Source organism: Alnus glutinosa, chromosome 1, assembly GCF_958979055.1.
Source record: "Alnus glutinosa chromosome 1, dhAlnGlut1.1, whole genome shotgun sequence".
Classification (NCBI taxonomy): domain Eukaryota; kingdom Viridiplantae; phylum Streptophyta; class Magnoliopsida; order Fagales; family Betulaceae; genus Alnus; species Alnus glutinosa.
In genome coordinates this window covers 51990341-52001062 of record NC_084886.1, presented here as the reverse complement: position 1 = coordinate 52001062, position 10722 = coordinate 51990341, and positions in this window count along the sequence as shown.

Below are 10722 nucleotides of genomic sequence, written 5' to 3'. Positions count from 1 at the left end.
AAGTACGTAGAATTCCATCTTGTTTGAACATCTAGACACACTGTCTTCGTACTTTGAATTTTTTCACACTTTATGCATTCTTTAAACCTTGCCATTCTCTGCGGTGAAGACCTCACAAATTTCACTGCGTTCCTAATATTAGAAACACAATCACCCAATCCTTTCAAGCCTTCATTTACAATAAGATTTAATATATGAGCGGCACACCTCATGTGAATGAATTCACCTCCCAAAATAGAACCTTTCTTGTCCTTCAACTTCCTTTTCATATAATCAATCACCACATCATTGACTGTCGCATTATTAGCTGTAACAGTGAACACGGATTCAATCTCCCATTCTATCAATGTATTTTCCAACATTCTTCCAATATTTTCACCCCTACGACTTGAAATCAAGTTAAACTTGATTATTTTTTTATGCATTCTCCAACTAGAATCTATGTAGCTAGCGGTGACAACCATGTAGTTCAAATTTTGAAGAGATGTCCATGTATCAGTAGTGATGCAAATTCTTTTACCCCTCAAAGAAGCCTTCAATTTAAGTTTTTCTTCCTCATAAAGTTTCATGCAATCTTTTTGTAGAGTAATGCGACATGGTAAATTGAACCTTGGTTCAATTCCATTTATCAATTCTCTAAACCCATAACTCTCCACATGCCTAAAAGGTAATTCCTCCATGATGAAATATTGAACAACCAACTTCCTTATTTTAATCGGATCGTACTTCACAAATCCTAGTTGGGTGGTAGTGGTATGGGAACTACCGCTCTCTGACATTTTTTTAAATGACTGTTGCAAGAGAGTTTGACCTTTGGGTACACTGCATTTTTCCAAATCTCTAAGTGGAGAGGTTGGACAGTTATAGGTAAGGTGGTTCTTCAAAGCAGTAGTGCCATGTCTCCAGTGACACCCTAACATCTCATGGCAATGATTGCATGCTGCCTTAGGCTTTTCCTTGTCAATTGGTGTCACTTTTGTAAAGTGCAACCATACTTTTGATTGATTCATAGCTTGTGATTTGTTTTTGGAGGGATCCAATTCAGTTTGCAAGGAAGGCGAAGGGGTTTCAACATTTGTAGTTGGAGGCTTGTCATGTGAATCATTGTCATTGACATTTTCCATAATAGGCCTAGTTGGAGCATAAAAACAATATTACACTTAATAGTATTGACCATACAATAAAGAACCATAATAATATAAAACAACATTAACAACATAATAATACAAAGTTTCTTGCAATCATATTCATCGATAATATGAAAAACAATAAAACATGCATAAATTTAATTATTTTCTGGATTGTGGCCAAGTTTTTATACTCCAAATGAGGTTTCTGTGCCCTTCTTGGTTTATGTAACTTATTCCATCTGAATGGTCAGGACTCATTCTTGTTTTAAGTTTATTAGTGGTGGTTGAAAATGATCTTTTGGGCCTGGCCTAATAAGATCATCCAAACTGGAGGGTAGTGATATTGCCTCTGAAAAGGCCAACATATAATTTTCTGTTGATCATGATGCAGGTTAAAGATCAAGGAGAAGGCTGTACTAACTTATGTTTTCTCTAAATATGGAGTACAAGCTGCTTTGGCTTCAGAGGAAGGGAGCTAATCAGTTTACTGTAAATCATTTGAAATTTGATAAGATGAGACCATTACTACAAATATGGAATGGAAATGACATATGCATGAAGAAATTATGGTCCCCATGAATTTTTTGTTGGTGCTTTTCATCTGGGTCAGATGATAATTGATAATTGATCAGAGAACCTGTTCTGCGACCTCAGATGATGTAAATTTCCAATTCTGGGCACTTTTGATCCAGCCTGAAGCAATACTTTCACTTTTGTGTGAACACGAAGTATATAGAGAAAACGAAGTATATTTCCTAGGATTAAATTAAATTTGACCAACCAATCAGATTAAATTTCCTAAATGCATCAGATTAAATTTCCTAGAGAAAACATGAAATCAAAAGTTTGACCAACCAATCAGATTAAATTTCCTAAATGCATCCAGATCTTTGTGTCAAAGAAAGAACCCAATTGATTTTATAATTATTGTTGCTATCTACAAAAAACAGACTCAAATAACCAACACTCAGAACAACCCAACTCAGAACAAACCAAAACAGACAAGAGATAATGAGATATATTATTTCTTACAGTGATGCCGTGATGCCGTGAATCCGTGATGCCGTGAACAATGTGATGCCGTGTCGCCGTGAGCAGGAGATGGGTTCTGAAGATGAAGAGAAATGGAGCGGCGGCAGTGAGGCGTGAGCAGGAGATGAGTTTTGAAGCTTTTGAAGTTTTGATACTTGATTCTTGATGAGCAGGAGATGGGTTTTGAAGGTGAAGAGAAATGGAGCGGCGGCAGTGAGGCGTGAGCAGGAGACGGGTTCTGAAGGTGAAGAGAAATGGAGCGGCCGGCGGCGGCAGTGAGGCGTGAGCAGGACTGCAGGAGATGAGTTTTGAAGCTTTTGAAGTTTCAAAACTTGATTCTTGATTTGGATGATCTGATTGCCTAGGGCAACAGTGAGTCAACAGAGAATGACCAAATGGTCCTCCCCTCTTCCTATGCATGTAGTTTTAGGATAAAAGGGCAGGGGGGTAATTTTTCATTTTTTAATTAAATAACTTACCCGGAGCCGGGTACCCGGGTATATCCGGGATTTTTTGAAATAAATATCCGGCTCCGGCTCCGGGTACCCCGGATACCCGGATCCGGGTATCCGGGTTCCAACCGGATTTCCCGGTTTCCCGGTTTCCCGGAGTCGGTTAATGCCCGGATCCGGATTCCCGGCTGGTTATATCCGGTCCGGATTTACACCCCTACTAAAGTACCATCCATGAAGTGTGTTCCTACTTCTATTGCTCGCTCCATATGTAGAGATTTTGTTCGGATTTCCCATAATTAAGAACAAATTAAATTTGTTTTGGCCTCGTATATTGAGCTGATTCCAATATCAGTAATGGATCCAATATGAAGGGTACCGTTGGATCAAATTAAATTAAGCGCATCGTTTATGCCCTGAATAAGCAGCTCCCAGAGAAATAATCTCTTCCACTTCGAGTGTTGTCACTTGTCAATAGCAAGCCGTACAAGAAGAAGAGGAGGATGTGTTAAATGAATAGTGCTTATCTAAAAAAAATGTAAACTAATAAAAATAATAAATTTAATTATTAAATTAATATTTTAACACTTCTCTTCACACTTGGGCTTAAATTTTTTTTCTTAACTAGTAAAGCCAATTAAGTGAGATTAGAAGTAAATTATGAAGTCAAGTTGAAACTTAAAATTTTATTTTGAAATCATGTTAAATTATAGTTCTAAAAGTTCAAATTGATTAAAAAAAAATATATATTATTATTATTATTATTATTATTATTATTATTATTATTATTTAATTAATATTAATTTAACAAGGAGGAGCATGCAATTAATGAAGATTTTCGTCGTCAGTACTTTATGGTTGTTATTGGCTCCATAACTAAATGTTTTATGATCTTCCGGCCAGCTGATTTTATGGCTTTTAAAGATCTCTTTATAAAATACTTGCAGATAATTTCTTTACTTTAACAAAAGTACTACGGTAAGTCGGTAATGCAAGGCTAAGAGAGTGTATTCCAGTTCTGTTCCGAATAAATAATATAAAAATAGCGATGTATTTTATAGTGGAAGTTTAATGAAAATGCAAAACCAGGATATATATGGCATACTAACTTCATCGATTCCTCTTAAAATTCTTCCGATGTGTTGTAACTTGATCTCATTTTTCTTTTTCTCTATTATTAAAAGAAAAAAGAAACAGAAAAGTGTGTGTTGTTGTCCTACATCGGAAAGAAAAGTAGAGTGGGATGGCCTTATAAGCTCCTTCCTCTCTTCAAAAGATATGTCATTTCGAAGAGATGTGTTGGATCAAGCTTGTAAGACTATCTGTATCTATCTCTTCCTCTTAAAATTCCTCTTATGTGTTGTGACTTCAACTCATTTTCCCTTTCTCTTGTTATCAAAACAAAAAAAAAAAAATTTATCGAACAGTCAAAGGGTAATAAAGCGTACGAAAAGGGCTAGTTGTCATAAAAATAAAAATACAATATCCATTAAAGATAGCGAAACATCTGTATATATATTGATCTGTAACTTATTCATGTTAGAAATATTCAACATATTACTTAAACTAACATGCGCAGCGGAAAACAAATAAGACAGGATTCAGGCTTACCTCTAGCCATATTTGCTCAAGCTTTTCCACGATCCATATGAAGAACAAGAAAAGATTATTTGAGGGATCTTCTAACCTATGCCTATGACTGTATTGCCGTACTGATGGTGTACACAGGCTATTAATTTATAGGCTAGGTCAGGGACCCTCAAATATGGTAAATACCGTATTGTTCCTCCCATCAAGGAAACAATATTATTAATTGATTTTTTAAATCAATTAAATGGTTCCATTACGGTAATCTAAATTAATAGAAATTATTATAACCATAATACCGTATATTATATTTACAATAAATATAATAAACACCGTATATGTGGCATATAGGCCATATATGGAGATAATATCTTACATTCTCCCACTTGGCCTTTATGACACATGACCTTATGGTATTAGGTTCTTTTGTTTGGCCAATCACTTATGGAATCCTCCAACTCAGATAAGAAATGTTTCACACGAATCATGGCGGTAAAACCATTATAAAATTAGGTCGTCCCTTCCATGTATCACAATGTAAAACACTCCTTATATGAGTACCTTATGGATAATTAAGCTTTATGAATGAACTTCCTATAAGTCATTCGGTTCCAACTTTATTTATCTTCATGGATAAAATAACAAATGTGCACAAAATCTTTATTATAATAACTTTATGTCTATAGACCAAAAAGAGACAAACCAAGCAAAAAATGAATTAATGAGTCTCATATATTCCGCATGACTTTATTCTTTATTTATCGGTAAACTTTAAATCATGGGATTCGCAATCATTAATTCAGTACTTATATGCTCAATAGACCCTTTATGTCTCTTAATGTTATCTCTCGTACTGAGATACTTGATGTCGATTTACTTCTGCTTCTACTCTTTATTCTTATAAAAGAAGATTATAGAAGAATTACCGCAGAGTATCTTTATGGTCTAACTGTGAAATCGACAATATTGAGACTTTCAACAAAATGTCTCATCCATCATGCATGTGTACTAAATTCATAGCACGCTAGAATTTTAGCTTTCTTGGTAGACGTAGCAACCATAGTCTATATACTGCATCTTTAAGATATATCTCTCAATAAAAAGATATATACCCTAAAGTAGACTTTCTACTATCTACACAATCAGCAAAACAACTAACCACCTTCAAATGGAAACTGTATCCTTAGGTTAAGTTGTACTTCTTGGTTCCTTGCATATACTGCAAGACTTTATTTGCAGCACTTTATTGACTCAATATACCTATTGTCAGTCATATGGTTATGTATAATACAGACGTTTAAAACTTTTCATCTGCCCATATTCCAATACCTTTTGGGACATTAATCTGTATTTAATTGGTCCCTCTTAATTGCTACTGAAGGTACATAATCCTTCATTCTAAATCTTCCCAAAACTTTTTCAATTTAGGCCTTCTGAGACAATGTTAATATTCTTTATGTCTATGTGAATCTCTATGTCAAAAGACATAAGAGATTTCACTCAAATTCTTCATTTCAAAGTTTTGTGAAATGAACTTTATGTAGCAAACCTAAATCAGTACTTGCAAAAAATAATATCCACATATAGGACCAGAAAGATTACTGTACTCCCACTGACCTTAAGGTATATATACTAATTAACAAGGTTTTTTAATAAACAATAAAATAATAACCTTGCAAAAAGTATATCACCGATGAGAGATCTATCACAGCCTATAAATAGAATTCTTTAATTTGCAAGCTTTCTGACTGTTATTTATAAAACCCTTTTAATTGTTTCATGTAAACCTCTTTCTTGAGATCCCTATTCTCGAAAGTTGTTATCACATCCATTTGATGTAGCTCTAAGTCAAAAAATGAGCTACTAATACTAAGATTATCTTGGTGAACTATTCTTAGATACTGGAGATAATGTTTCATGATAATCAATGCCTTCTTTATGAGTAAAACCATTGGCTACGAGTCTAGCTTGACTTTTGAGCCATAGATTTATCTCTTACTTCATTGCATTGAATCACTATGTGGAGTTTTCTCCACTCATAGCATGTGAAAACAATTTTGGATCATCTTTATGTCCAATGTCAACATCAGACTCTGGGAGATATACAACATGATCACTAAGAATTGTTGATCTCCTTATTTTATAGGATTTTTCTTAATTCTACTTCCTCTGCATTTTGCAATGGGAGAATAGATTTTGAACCTGTTCTGTATGAGTTGATTGTTCTAAAAGTGATTGTGGCTCAGGATAATCAATCTGATTTTCCCTGAATACAATCAATCATCCTCTATGGGGAGGAGATTTGGCCAACTCTAGTGCTTCCTCAAATTCCAATTTATGTGAATGAGCACTCCCACTAGGTTCCGCATCCTCTAGAAATTTTACAATCAACAACTCTAGGATTATATGAAGGATAATAAAACATTAAAACTCTTTAAAGTTTACTAGATAGCTTATAAAAGATCCGCTGGTTGTCCTTGAATCTAATTTTCTAAGGCGAGGATTATAAATCCTCTCTTTAGCAAGGCAACCCCATATGTGTAAATAATTTAAACTAAGCTTTCTTCTATTTCATAATTTAAAAGGTGTCTTAAGGACAACCTTAGATGTAATCTTGTTTAACATATACACAACGGTCTTCAAAGCTTTACTCTATAAGGGTAATAACAAATTAGTATTACTAATCATTTCCCTTTTTGTGTGTACCTACCTTAATACTCTATGCCTATATTAGATCTTATGATCTTCATATTGTTTATCTTCTTCTTCCTTATAGGTATTGAAAGCATTTAATACTCCAACTTTAATATTTAGAAGATAGAGATACATAAACTTTATATGGTCATCACTAAAAGAGATAAAAATATCTCTGACCATTTAGGCAATGAGTATGAAAAGGTCAACGCCTTTCAATGTACATGATCCCAAGAATCTCAAAAGGCTCTCTTTGGCACCTCTAATAGTCTTGTTGGTATGCTTTCCCTTATGCAGTCCACACAAGCACCAAAGTCAGTAAATTACCGAATTTTATTTTCTGTATGGAGATATATTTCAATCCCCAAAGCCATAATAAGAGTATTTTTAAATTCTCAAAGACTCTGCTTTACGTCAACATCAGTATGCAGAAATAAACAAATAATTTTGTTTCAAAAATTGGGATGTAGGTCAATTTTAAATTGACTTTAATTAAACCCCAACCAATATTCCACCAAAAAATAAGAAAAATTTCAAGTTTAAAATAAAATTGAAATTTTTAACAAGCCAAATTAGAAAATAAATATCTAAAAGATTATAGAATATAAATCATTTTAAAGGTAAAAAAAATATAACTGAATTTCAAAATTAACCTATAAATCCCAACAACATCAAATTATAAACACGTGTTATTCATTTTAAAAAGGATTCTGCATTTGTGTTGACAACGTGGATTGTTAAATCATAATCAATCCACAACATATTTGAATGAGTCACTAAAAGAGATTCACGACATACTAGATATATGAGATTATCTTTATTTTAAATCATTTCTTATACTTCATGCAATATTTCTTTATATGCCCTTAATTTTCCTTATTGCATGAGAAATAGGTATCTTGATTGCCATAATACTTTATTGGCACCTTATTCTCATGCTTTAAGTGTTAGACATGATTGCATTTATCGGTCATTCCCTTGACATGAGTAACCATGTGAACCCTTTATGAATTCTCTCATATCCTTGAACACACATGGTTAGAAGTTCACTTACTAACTATTTATCCTTATGTTTGTTAAAAGATAAAATTCTACACTTAGAAAAGAGAATTCAAAAAATGAAATAGACCAACAATGACTCAAAAAATCTCAATCTTTAATGACTTAAGCTAAGCTATAATATCTTTCATTCCCATAATGAGATTATAAACACTTTAAAAAATGTAAAAGGTTTGTCTTTAAAGCTTTTTCTATTAGGGTGATGGCCAAGTTTTGTTTGAACTTACTAAATGTTCATAAACAACCTTTATAAAATTTTGGCTCTAAAACATTCAGGAATAAATACCTGATGACTTTAGTGACATGAGATTTCATGAACATCTAACTTAAGTCATTAAATCACTCCCACCGTTCATGCTTAATAATCTCACGTGGTGTACTTAATTCTGCGGGAGTAGGTGGTTTGTCCACACGGAGCACCAAATTTTTAACACACCAAATTTTTAACACCCCAAATGAAAAAGCATATTAATATTTTTCAGTCAGAAAAAATATTACCTTAAAGTATTGGAATATAAAACTACAAAAAGTAGAGTAATACGAATAGCTGCAATGACCAAGAATATAAAAAATAAAAATACTTTAATGCTATAAAGTAACTTTATTTCAAATTGGCCAATGCCAATTTAAATAGTAAATAGTAAATTTCAACCTACTTATGGGCAAAGGTTGCATCACGCATGAAATTTACTTTTTATTAATAAGACTAAAGCAAATTTAAATATTAATAAATGAAATTCTCCGTACCTGTGGGCAACCAAGAGAAATTTTACTTTTAATACTAAATTTGTTATCTTATTCTAATTAAGTCATAAAAATAAAAACTTCCCTATGGGGATAAGTAATTAAATTTATGAATTAATTACAAGACGATGTTAACTTTATTTTAAACTAGCCAATGCCAATTTAAATAGTAAATTTCAACCTACCTGTGGGCAAAGGTTGCATCATGCATGAAATTTACTCTTTATCAATAAGACTAATAAATTTAAATATTGATAAATAAAATTCTCCGTACCTGTGGGCAACCGAGAGAAAATTTTACTTTCAATACTAAATTTGTTATCTTATTCTAATTAAGTCATAAAAATAAAAAAAACTTCCCTGTGGGGATAAGTAATTAAATGTATGAATTAATTACAAGATGATGTTAATTTTTCTATATGAAGTTCATGTATATGATCTTTATGCAATTATTATAAAATCGAGATGCTGTGGCTCTCCCAAAATCATAATAATCACTCTGCAGTTTATGAACATCTAACAAAATTCTTTATGATGTTCTTATGTGTAATCCTGATGTAATTATCATTAAAAATCGGGATGCTGTGGCTCCCCAAAATCATAATGATAATTACGTGTGTGTAATCCTGATGCAATTATCATCCAAATTTGGGATGCTGTGGCTCCCCAAAATCATTATGATATTTGCGACTTCATTAACATCTAACAACTTTATAGATGCCCCCTTAATAGCCCTAGGAATATAACAAACCAATACCTAAATAGGGTAAACAGTATTTTCCAATGTGCAACCAGGTGAGTTCCCAGGAAAGTGAGGGGGTCACTTGGACACACTTAAATCCCAAGACTTTCCTAGCCAGAACTTTTCTAGACATTGCATTCTTGGATATTACTGTAAACACACCAGTGTATATGGTATTGTTAATTATTCTTAGGTCTAGGCATCAAGCAATTTATATTTAAACAATATAAATTTAACAATTAAAAAATATTCCTCAATTTATGTATTAAAGAAACAATAATTTTAATACAGATCAATGCAAATCAATAAGAGAAATAAAATTGCAACATGAAGACATAATAAAATACATGGCTCAATGGTTTAGTAAATGGCCTTAGCTCTTTATACTTGGTCAACCCAAATTCTAAACCCCACATGAGCCTACTATTTTTAATTTTATTTAAAAGCTACTGTAATGGGCTACTATATTGGGTTGGGCTTTTGGGTCACAAGACTCTAAAATAGGCTACTGTATTGGGCAATTAGGTCAACCCACTTAATCGAGTCGGGCCTCTGGGTCTATGTATAGTACTGGCCCAAAACTGCATGGGTTTTAAAAAACCCTACCCGAAAATATATCAAATTCAAAAACCTTAATGGGTCGAAACCCTACCCGGTCACCAACCAACCCGACCCGTAATGTTCCAGATGGGTTGAAAACCCTAAAAATTGGAACCTTAGCCGCCACCCCTTTATGAAAATACCCATATCAAGATTACGGCAATTCAAAAATAGGCAGTATATCACAATACACAGAATAGTGATAATAATAATAAAAATAAAAATAAAAATAAAAAATAAAAAAAAATTGTCATATCAAATTTATGAGTTTTCAAACGTATGTGAACAACAAATTTAATTGTATTTACAAAACATCTACTGGATTGAACAAAAATATGTTCACAAAACTATGATTTAACAACCAAACGTGAGCAATAAAAAAACAGACTATGTTCATAGAAATTATGGATTAAACAAAAACTTATTGCTAAGCAAAATAGCATAGAAGTTGGCTCTGATACCACGTTAGAAATATTCAACATATTACTTAAACTAACATGCGCAGCAGAAAACAAATAAGACAGGATTCAGGCTTACCTCTAACCATATTTTCTTAAGCTTTTCCACAATTCATCTGAAGAACAAGAAAAGATTATTTGAGGGATCTTCTAACCTATGTCTATGACTGTATTGCCGTACTGATGGTGTATACAGGCTATTAATTTATAGGCTAGGTCAGGGA